At 37.1% G+C, this 12,062-nt stretch overlaps 2 protein-coding genes across 5 annotated transcripts in view; one reads left to right on the top strand and one right to left on the bottom strand.

The window, feature by feature from the left end:
• LOC134219474 (pickpocket protein 28) overlaps nt 1-12,062 on the bottom strand; it is a 187,059-nt gene that overhangs the window by 86,096 nt on the left and 88,901 nt on the right. The window lies entirely within an intron of this gene.
• The window catches only part of LOC134219475 (uncharacterized), a 407,421-nt gene continuing 399,829 nt past the window's right edge, over nt 4,471-12,062 (top strand). For 3 of the 4 annotated variants that reach the window (XM_062698213.1, XM_062698212.1, XM_062698209.1), the window contains exon 1: nt 4,471-4,617. The gene's annotated coding sequence lies outside the window, so the exon portion shown is untranslated. Of the gene's footprint in view, nt 4,618-4,824; nt 4,949-12,062 lie in introns of those variants that run through there. The other variant, XM_062698210.1, reaches the window with a different exon arrangement.

Below are 12,062 nucleotides of genomic sequence, written 5' to 3'. Positions count from 1 at the left end.
CCATTGATCATGGGGTTGATTTATTGATATTTTTCGGTGAACAATAACTACGCCATTTGTTTTCCTGCGTGACGTTTCGGTCTACTACTATGTCTCGACCATCTTCAGACGCCTTATTTATTGAAAAAATTAAACAAAAAATAAACATTAATTAAATTACAATTATTTAGAACGGCACTTTACATTTAACACAACACACTTTTTTTTTCCCACCACAACTCACATTTCGATCACCGCAGCAATTTCCACCTCGTTGTCTGCTGGGCGATCACGTACCACTGGCAAGTGGGGTTGCAGTTGTGGTGTTTGTCGTCTATTTGTCTCTCTTCGTCGTCTTTCGTCATTCGTCAAATTTCGTAGCTTAACCACTAATGCATTGTAGTCCGAGTTGAACATTCCACACTCTCGCTGGAGGTTGACTGTGTTGTGTTCTCCCGCCAGTTTGATATGGAATGTCTCCGCCGTCATCCTGCTTTCCTGGTCGTCGATGCGTTCAATTATTTTAGTTTTGTCAAAATTAAAGTTGTGTCCATCAATCAGCGTATGTTGTGTTAATCCCGTACGGTTGTCTTTTCGTTTTACGTCATTCCTATGTTCTCTTATTCGTATGTCGAGTTTCCTTCCTGTTTGTCCGATGTAGGAATAACGTAAAATGAAAAGACAACCGTACGGGATTAACACAACATACGCTGATTGATGGACACAACTTTAATTTTGACAAAACTAAAATAATTGAACGCATCGACGACCAGGAAAGCAGGATGACGGCGGAGACATTCCATATCAAACTGGCGGGAGAACACAACACAGTCAACCTCCAGCGAGAGTTTGGAATGTTCAATTCTAACTACAATGCATTAGTGGTTAAGCAACGAAATTTTACGAATGACGAAAGACGACGAAGAGAGCAAAATAGACGACAAACACAATAACTGCAACCCCACTTGCCAGTGGTACGTGATCGCCCAGCAGAAAACGAGGTAGAAATTGCTGCGGTGATCGAAATGTGAGTTGTGATGGGAAATAAATGTGTTGTGTTAAATGTAAAATGTCGCCCCAAATAATTGTAATTTAATTTATGTTTATTTTTTTGTTTAATTTTTTCAATAAATAATGCGTCTGAAGATGGTCGAGACATAGTAGTAGACCGAAACGTCACGCAGGAAAACAAATGGCGTAGTTATTGTTCACCGAAAAATATCAATAATTCAACCCCATATTGATTAACGGTGATTAAACCATTGATCAGCCCACCTGGGAATCGCGACCCACAGTTTAGGAACCCATTGCCTAAAAGCAAGACAAGCTAATAAGTATTCATCAAATTATTTGTTAATAATATGGGCATGCTAATATCATTTTCCAAACATAGACGTACAGTAAGATAAACATTTATGATAGAATTAGAGGAGAAAGTTTAGATTTTGATAGTTCCGTTAGGATTATTATTTGTTAAATATACAATCTTTATTACTTTAAATAGCTGTTTTTGGTAGTAATTCATGATTTGAACGCCGCGGGACGCACATTCGGGCAGAAATAAAATTCATAATCAGTATCAGAGAAGAAATATCGAAATTGCCCTTTCGACCGCAATTCAGAAAACCCTCCAGATCAATTTTCTGGCTTAAAATTCATTATTTTGTTCATGAAGCGCAATCTTCTTCTCCGCAAAAATTAAAGAAAAATTCTTGCATTTCCTGCTACAGTGCGCAAGGTGGGACAAAAGTCAGAACGGGATGTTTTGGGCTTTTTTACACATAGGGACACTGCAGGTATTTTCGTCTGTTCGTCATAGTCTCGAAAACCAATAAAAAAGACGCTTTTTTGTGAAACTCATACGTACCAAATCGTAAGCTCAGGAGAAACGTTCTGCTATAGTAGAGTTCTAGCAAATGTACGTTGCTTTCATTGGTTTTAGCCCCTACGACGATGGACGGAAATACCTGCCGTGTCCCTATATAATTTATTTATTTATTTATTTTCAGACTAGAGCCGAAGTGGTCTGTGCTGTGCATAAAAGTCTTCTTCATTCAACTCGGGCCATGGCTGCACGTCGTCAACCACGCAGTCTGCGGAGGGTCCGCAAATCGTCTCCCATATATAATATAGGAGACTTTTCGCAAACCATTATCGATGGGTTTAGCATTAATATCACATACGGGTAATAGCAAGAGTGTCTCAAACGTAATGTTCCCAAAGAATTTTATCAATTGTGAGTGAATTATAACCAAAGTGAGTCTCTGCTTTTATTTAAATGAATATTGGAAACTTTGATCAAATTGTACCTATACGTGTTGAGTGAGTCCATTTCACTGTTCCGCTGTTCTAAACCAGTGGTCCCCAGGATGATTACTATCAAGGGCCGCATTGCAATTTTGAACTATTGAAGCGGGCCGCAGTATATTTGCAATATTTGTTTTCCATTTCAAATAGAATTTCAAAACTTAGTACAAAATGATGTTTTATATCAAAAATAAAATTTTGACCAAATATTTTATTCTTATAAATAAATGTTAAATATAATTGTAAAGATATTTAATTCCGCAGGTTTTATCGCCGTGGCTGACGATGAGTCGAAACTACTGTTTCTGCTCTTTCAGAATGACAGGAGAGGAGATAGTTCTTTTACATCCCCAACTTTACGGTTCAGTTGGCAGAAAGTATTCAAAGCTATTTTTCCAAATGATCAGATGGTCGGTGTTCTGCCAATCCGCAGCAAGGGCCAATGAATAGAAAATCACCCAATTTTGCGCACAAAACAACGTGTTGCGATTGTAATTGTTTACAAAACTCATTGAACTATAATAAATAAATTAGTAATTGAAGATATTTTTATCAAATAAATGCAAACATAGATACGAATATTGTTTTGTGTTCTTTTTACGAGGAAAGTATCACAAGACAGTCCAAAAGCCGCTTGTTGCGGTTTAGCAGAACTCCGACTATATGACCTTATGCATTTATTTTTGAAGATTGTTGTCCACTATAAGTTGTCGCGCAAATAACGACAACATGTTGCATAGAACTTGAGTAAATTAGCTTCTCTTCATCAATATCGGAGTCTGTAGAAAATGTTGATTTCGTTCAATATTTTTCGTAGCTTAAAGTACGTTGACATGATAGTCAACATGTTCCCTGGAGTAAATTATCCAGCAATTTTTCAGTTAAATTTCGCCGAGCCCTTACTTATTTTTAAAAATAAAAGCATCCTTATTACGGAGCAGTATGAAGCAGCATTATTCTTACATGAAGCTCAATATTAAGCTCGATTAAACTCGCGAAAAAAAAATTTGCTATTTTTATAGCCCGGGGCAATAATATCGGAGTATGATTGCTGTTAGCCTACATAATATTTTTAAAGTGAAGAATTTCATTTCATGATAACACGATTCATGCTTTATATATGGCGCGTCAACAACATAATGCTGTAAACTTGATAAAATCCTCAAATGCAACAAAAAAATGGGCACAATGAAAAGCTTTTCTAGTCATGTTTTATGCTTAACAATGGGCCACATGTAGTGTATTCTCTAAAATCCTTCGCGGGCCGCAGGAAAAGGCTTGGAGGGCCGCACTTTGGGGATCACTGTTCTAAACCATAACCTTTATGCCGAATAAATCAACAATAGGATTATCATCTTCTGGTTTTATCTTCCAAGCCCAAACCTGCCTTTTGTCCGTTATGTGTAAAGTTTAAAATATTTGATTTTGCTCAATTATATACAATTCAATCAGTGTCTTAAAATAATTCAAAGCTGATCTATTTTACTAGTAATTTTGTGATAATTTGGCGTTACTGGCCCATGTCTCAATAGCAATTCAGATATCACCAAACAATAAATAGATTTCTCTATAGGGGAACTGCTTCTAGAATTCATCTCATGGCTCCGATATTCATCCCATCAAAAACAAAGCAATAGAAAGCTATTTGATTTGTTTCTTATTTTTGTCATTTTTTGAGCAGTGACCACGCATGTTGACAAAAAGAAGCGACAAAATTAGTGCTTCGTGATGAGATGAATATATGTTCAGTGGGATGGAGATCGGGACAGTACCCTTATGCCTTATATATTTTCATGTTCGACAATGGAGAAGATGTGCTAACCTCAAAATATAGAACCAGTAGTGCACATTATAAATCTGCTCAGTTAGTTTTTAACTAAAAAACTACAGCAAGGCAAATCTATTGCAGTTTTTATTTTCTTATCATCTATCATTCTCCGTTCTCTCTGGCTCGCGGTTTACTTCTCTCTCTCTGTAATTATTCTCACGACTGAAACTCCGAATCGTGCTCCCATCCGCGCGTACGGTGCTCCAAGCATGTGGTTTTTCTTTTGGAGCTCGATTTCACCGTGGACCTCTCAGCCGGACCCCCCTCATTGAATGTTGTTGTGTTGTGATGTGTTGATGGTTTGAAGCTGCGAAGCTCCAGTAGCACTGCTCGCTGATTCAGTTAGCCATCGACCATTGTCCGTGACAGGTGTGCACAATCAAGTCTCGAACCAACCGGTGCCCTTGGGTTGCGATCGTTTGTGAACAACATTGCCATAGTTCGGTGTTTTGGGTGTTTGCCAAGACTTTGCTCGTTTTCCGATAGGAACCGTGGGCCGCCGTGTAAGTCTAAGTTGGTGCAGAAGAAAACCAGTTCAGCTGTTGAACGCGCGCGCCACCGTCCGCCGAAGGAGTTTCACTTCCCTGGTTTCTGGTGTGTGACGTGTTGGACAGCTGTGTACGGCCGAGAGCTACACGTATGTGAATGAGCAGCGGCCTTATCGCGAACGGTGTGGAAGAGATTGTTCGGTTGCATTCCACGGTGAACGAAGGGGCTGGGGGAATATTTCTGCTTGATACGTGCGATCCTACCTGGATGAAAACGGTTGGAGAAATTTGAGAATATTGACGAGTTTGGCGTCGGATTTTTTTGAAGATTCGGGTTAAGTGAAAGGTGAAGAGCATTCACAAATCCGGTAGACATATGGCCCACATATGAATCAGCAGATTTTACCGAAATTTGTGTTCGTGTCAAACTAACGGGAAGTGGAGATTAGTTTTGGATATGGAATAACAACATCCAAGTTTGGACCGGAAGAAGAACGAAAATTAGCCGCGTGGAGGACACTCATCTACCAGGAAACGGATCAAAGCAAATTTAAACTCGAACTGGTGCCCGCCCTTTCTGCGGCGGATGGATCAAACCAAGAGGGACCAAACCCGACGGTAATTGAATTTCGAAGCAATTAAATAAATTGCTATCGAAATCCAATCAAAGCTGGTGGTGGAACTTGCTGGTGGCTAGTCTAACGAAGTTCGATTTTAAATTTGCTTGCATTGCCTTGCCGCACGTTGTCGTCTGCCTTCAAACAAGTGCCAATAATTCTGTGTCACACCGGAGGACTACACAACATACAGATTGAGTGAAGAAGACTAAACTACCGGATCCGAGTCAGAAGAAGACTAGCCTAGGTACAATTGATTTCAAATCCAATTTTGCCTCCGGTGATTAAAATTTTCTGAGAACAGACGAGCCGAGCTTCATCACCAGTACGGTTCGTTCCTGTTGGATGGTGTGGCTTCTAATCAAGGTAAGTTGGAATGGGGCATATTTCACCTTTGAACAGTTTTGCCTATGGTACGTCGGGTAATTTTCAGAATTGAGTGGAAATTTCTCGGTTCCCTCCAGTGCTTATCCTTATCCAGTCCTGTTCGAGCAAAGGACTGCAGGTGTATGGAAGGGGGCAATTGGTTTTGGCTTTTGCTATGAAGACTATTGTTTTGAACAATACAATATTGGAAACGTGTTTCATTACGGTAAATATTATACGGCCTTAACACTTTATTCATATTTCCACAAGAGGTTGTCGATCTAAATTCCAATTAGATTAAATTGTTAGATATATACACAAAACTAACAAAAGCCTAGTTTCGTAATCCGTTTGCATAACAGGTTGCATATTTTTTTATCAACTGATTATTACACTAGTCAACAGTGTTTTACTCCCTTCAACCATTCTCAGTGTATTTGGAAGATTTTTCTTCGCTGAATTCAGTCATGTATTCAGATTTTTTGTAACACGTCCAGTTTTTGAGAAAAACGGGTTTAAATTCACAGAACTACGTATTTTTATGGGAATTTGGTTTCTCTGTTCTGTAAAGCTGGTTTTCGGTTTATAACTTTGAGAAAAAGGTTTGAATTATATTGACGAAATCGTACAAGATCTAAATAATTTGTTGAATCCTATTTGACACGTTCATTTGTTGTGAAAAACGGAATTTATTTCACAAAAGTACGTATTTTCAAAGAAATTTGGTTTCTCTCCTCTGCAAAACTGAATTTCGGCTCCTTACTTTCAGAATAAAGTTTGAATTTGGTGAAATGGGTCTTGTAGAATGCATGTGGGTTGTTGGATTTCATTTGGCACGTTCAATTGTTGTGAAAAACGGAATTAAATTCACAAAAGTACGTATTTTCATAGAAATTAAGTTCTCTCCTCTGCAAAGCTAAATTTCGGCTCCTCACTTTCAGAATAAAGTTTGAATTTTGTAGAATGGGCCTTGTAGAATGCATGTGGGTTGCTGGATTTCATTTGGCACGTTCATTTGTTGTGAAAAACGGAATTGATTTCACAAAAGTACGTCTTTTCATAGAAATTTGCTTTCTCTCCTCTGCAAAACGGAATTTCGGCTCCTCACTTTCAGAATTAAGTTTTAATTTTGTAGAATGGGCCTTATAGAATGCATGTGGGTTGTTGGATTTCATTTGGCACCTACATTTGTTGTGAAAAACGGAATTTCATTCACAAAAGTACGTCTTTTCATAGAAATTTGGTTTCTCTCCTCTGCAAAGCTGAACTTCGGCTCCTCACTTTCAGAATAAAGTATGAATTTTGTAGAATGGGCCTTGAAGAATGCATGTGGGTTGCTGGATTTCATATGGCACGTTCATTTATTGTGAAAAACGGAATTTCATTCACAAAAGTATGTATTTTCATAGAAATTTGGTTTCTCTGCTCTACAAAGCTGAACTTCGGCTCCTCACTTTCAGAATAAAGTATGAATTTTGTAGAATGGGCCTTGTAGAATGCATGTGGGTTGTTGGATTTCATTTGGCACGTTCGTTTGTGGTGAAAAACGGAATTTCATTCACAAAAGTATGTATTTTCATAGAAATTTGGTTTCTCTCCTCTGCAAAGCTGAATTTCGGCTCCTCACTTTCAGAATAAAGTATGAATTTTGTAGAATGGGCCTTGTAGAATGCATGTGGGTTGCTGGATTTCATATGGCACGTTCATTTATTGTGAAAAACGGAATTTCATTCACAAAAGTATGTATTTTCATAGAAATTTGGTTTCTCTCCTCTGCAAAGCTGAATTTCGGCTCCTCACTTTCAGAATAAAGTATGAATTTTGTAGAATGGGCCTTGTAGAATGCATGTGGGTTGCTGGATTTCATTTGGCACGTTCATTTGTTGTGAAAAACGGAATTTCATTCACAAAAGTATGTATTTTCATAGAAATTTGGTTTCTCTCCTCTGCAAAGCTGAATTTCGGCTCCTCACTTTCAGAATAAAGTATGAATTTTGTAGAATGGGCCTTGTAGAATGCATGTGGGTTGCTGGATTTCATTTGGCACGTTCATTTGTTGTGAAAAACGGAATTGATTTCACAAAAGTACGTCTTTTCATAGAAATTTGCTTTCTCTCCTCTGCAAAACGGAATTTCGGCTCCTCACTTTCAGAATTAAGTTTTAATTTTGTAGAATGGGCCTTATAGAATGCATGTGGGTTGTTGGATTTCATTTGGCACCTACATTTGTTGTGAAAAACGGAATTTCATTCACAAAAGTACGTCTTTTCATAGAAATTTGGTTTCTCTCCTCTGCAAAGCTGAACTTCGGCTCCTCACTTTCAGAATAAAGTATGAATTTTGTAGAATGGGCCTTGTAGAATGCATGTGGGTTGCTGGATTTCATTTGGCACGTTCATTTGTTGTGAAAAACGGAATTTCATTCACAAAAGTACGTCTTTTCATAGAAATTTGGTTTCTCTCCTCTACAAAGCTGAATTTCGGCTCCTCACTTTCAGAATAAAGTATGAATTTTGTAGAATGGGTCTTGTAGAATGCATGTGGGTTGTTGAATTTTATTTGGCACGTACATTTGTTGTGAAAAACGGAATTTCATTCACAAAAGTACGTATTTTCATAGAAATTTGGTTTCTCTCCTCTGCAAAGCTGAACTTCGGCTCCTCACTTTCAGAATAAAGTATGAATTTTGTAGAATGGGCCTTGTAGAATGCATGTGGGTTGCTGGATTTCATTTGGCACGTTCATTTGTTGTGAAAAACGGAATTTAATTCACAAAAGTACGTCTTTTCATAGAAATTTGGTTTCTCTTCTCTACAAAGCTGAATTTCGGCTCCTCACTTTCAGAATAAAGTTTGAATTTTGTAGAATGGGCCTTGTAGAATGCATGTGGGTTGTTGAATTTTATTTGGCACGTACATTTGTTGTGAAAAACTTAATTCTTAAAATGAGGAGCCGAAATTCCGTTTTGCAGAGGAGAGAAACCAAATTCCTATGAAAAGATGTACTTTTGTGAATGAAATTCCGTTTTTCACAACAAATGTACGTGCCAAATGAAATCCAACAACCCACATGCATTCTACAAGGCCCATTCTACAAAATTGAAACTTAATTCTTAAAATGAGGAGCCGAAATTCCGTTTTGCAGAGGAAAGAAACCAAATTTCTATGAAAATACGTACTTTTGTGAATTTAATTTCGTTTTTCACAACAAATGTACGTACTAAATAAAATCCAGCAGCCCACATGCATTCTATAAAAGTTAAACATTATTCTGAAAGTGAGGAGCCGAAATTCCGTTTTGCAGAGGAGAGAAACCAAATTTCCATAAAAATACGTACTTTTGTGAATTAAATTCCGTTTTTCACAACAAATGAACGTGCCAAATGAAATCCAGCAACCCACATGCATTCTACAAGGCCCATTCTACAAAATTCATACTTTATTCTAAAAGTGAGGAGCCGAAATTCAGCTTTGCAGAGGAGAGAAACCAAATTTCTATGAAAATACGTACTTTTGTGAATTCAATTCCGTTTTTCACAACAAATGTACGTGCCAAATGAAATCCAATAACCCACATGCATTCTACAAGGCCCATTCTACAAAATTCAAACTTTATTCTAAAAGTAAGGTGCCGAAATTCCGTTTTGCAGAGGAGAAAAACCAAATTTCTATAAAAATACGTACTTTTGTGAATGAAATTCCGTTTATCACAACAAATGTACGTACCAAATAAAATCCAGCAACCCGCATGCATTCTACAAGGCCCATTCTACAAAATTCATACTTTATTCTGAAAGTGAGGAGCCGAAATTCCGTTTTGCAGAGGAGAGAAACCAAATTTCTATGAAAATACGTACTTTCGTGAATTAAAATGCGTTTTTCTCAAAAACTGGACGTGTTACAGAAAATCTGAATACGTACCTGAAATCAGCGTAAAAAAATCTATTGAGTACACTAAAAATGGTTGAAGGGAGCGAAAAAAAGTTTAATTTTGTTGGATAGTGTTATCAATTGACTGATTAATCCACAAAGTGGTGTTGGTGCGTTCCTCGAGCGTTAGAAAAGGCAAAAACATATAAGTGAAGTGACCAGAAAGTCTCAGAAAATAACTTTCAAAACTTGTCAATATTGGTTAATACTATTGTCTGTATTTCATCCAGTAATTTTCGTAATCGCCATGTAAAAGTGAATACAGTTGCATTTTCATTTTCAAGAAGTCTCCCTGTTACACTGCCACATTACAAGCGCTCATGATGGTAATACACTATTTACTCGATTTTATCACGTTTTTGACACATTTATTTCATTGTTTATGAGAGTCATCTCACATTCAAATGTTATATATTATTGTGATAAGGATTCAGATTGATATATCTCGATAGGCAAATTGGGTTTTTTAGGGGTATGAAAATTATTACATATCTTGAATCTATTTTAAAAACTGAGCCTATAACCAAAATTCCATGAATATTGATGCACGGACACTATTTTAAATTAGTTTCGAAAAACATAATAATTTCGCGTATTGAACACTCCTAACTTGATTTTACTATGGGCCGAGCTGTCAACCTGTAAACTAACTGCCAAGTAGTCAATTTTATAAAACTTTCAAAATGGATTTTCAACATCAAATTGAGGGTCTATGAGAGTGAAAAAATATGTTGTAGGTCAGAAAAAAGTGTTCTATCGAGTGAATGAAAAAAATCAACATGTTTTTCAAAATTAAACAAAACCAATTACGCTAGGCATATATAAGTTAGGCTTTATGGAAGACAGGCATAACGGACGTTATGAAAAATGGGCGTTAGGCATAACGGACATTAGCCCTAATATGCACCAAAGAATTTGTATGACAATTAGGGCTAGCTCGGTTATATAGTGCGGCTATCGCTTCTTCTTTATTAGGAGTGATTATTTATTTGAGAGCGTCTTAGGGGAAATGTTACACGGTTAAACGACTATTTTCTTCCTTTTACTTTCACTAATTATTTGATATCTAAAAAATAATTAGTGGAAGTAAAAGGAAGAAAATAGTCCTTTAACCGTTTATTAGTAGGTTGTGGGTTCAATCCCTGGCTCCTCCCTTTCCTACTTTGATTTTCTATCTTGATTCTCTCTGTGTTTTACGTTCTATTTACCAAAACAATTCCTATTGTTAACCTTTCTCTGAGTAAGTGTCCAACTAACCATCCTTCCCCTTTCTTAGCAATCGTGGTAAGGACATATCTTGACTGTTAGAGAGTACCTTGATTTCATCAAAGAGATACAGTTAGTCCCAAATTTCGTCACCTCTGCTTAACTCCCAAGCAGTACGTCATTGGTCGTTGGTTCAAAAAATTGATTCGGCTTCTACACGCACATTCGATTCTGTATCATGCTCAGATTGTCTTCCAAAAATGTGAGCTGATGTGAATACTGTGTGAAGTAAGGCGGATACAATTATTTAGAAAAATGTCTCCCCCTCGGATTTTTATTGTTCAAATTCATAATTTGAGGGGCAGGGTTGTTACGACTACGCGGATTTCGCGGTTTTCGCGGATTTGGCGCATAACGATTTCAGAGCTTCGCGAGGGTTTAGTTTTAAGTGAAAGTGTAACAAATATAATGCTGGATCTAAGATGTTCATTTGAAAACTAGTTTTATGTTTATCTAGATGGGTTTACTTTTCGTTAGCAAATGTTGTTGAGAACAAAATTTACGTTTGAAGTCAATTACTCACATTATTTTTCGGATATTTACAGGCGCTTAGGAGAGTCACTTGTTGTCACTTTTAAACCATTCTAAAGCATGCCGCATACGAAACATGTCTGTTGAAGGACATGAGCACCCGAGATATTTGTCAGTTTCTGATTGATTATCATAAAAGGAACCACAGCATTTTTCGAAAGTTTTTTTTGTCAGGAATTCTGATATAGTGTTGAACATTTTTTATTGCTTTCATAGCATTCATCGAAAACGAATAAAGGTTTATACAACAATTGACCTTTTCCGTCAAAAATTTTTATTCGCTCAATCGATTCTTTGGCTTATTTAAGGTCAACTTTCCCAATGAACCCATATAAACCTATAAAAAACCCTATAAAAACATTCTTCAAGCCTGCCGTATCCTAACGGAACTATCAATTCTATACTTTCGCCTCTAATTCTATCATGAACATGTACGTCTAAGTTTGGAAGATGATATTAGCATTTCCATATCATTGTAAACCCATATTGTTTAGCGCCTCTAACTATTTTTTAAATCGAAAACAAAAACCGAAAAAGTGCTGCGCGTGTGACCCGGCCTGAAAAATTCACCCGATGTTCGTTCAAAATCGGGGCAATCTAAAAAAAACAGCACTTTTTCGATATTTGTTTTAAATTTTAAAAGGCGTAAAAAATTATAGGTTCTTTGGGAAAGTTGACCAAATAAGCCAAAGAATCGATTAAGCGAATAAAAATGTTTGACGGAAAAGGTCAATTGTTGTATAAGCCCTAG

Source organism: Armigeres subalbatus, chromosome 3 (assembly GCF_024139115.2).
Source record: "Armigeres subalbatus isolate Guangzhou_Male chromosome 3, GZ_Asu_2, whole genome shotgun sequence".
NCBI lineage: Eukaryota > Metazoa > Arthropoda > Insecta > Diptera > Culicidae > Armigeres > Armigeres subalbatus.
This window is presented reverse-complemented; position numbering and strand designations above follow the sequence as displayed.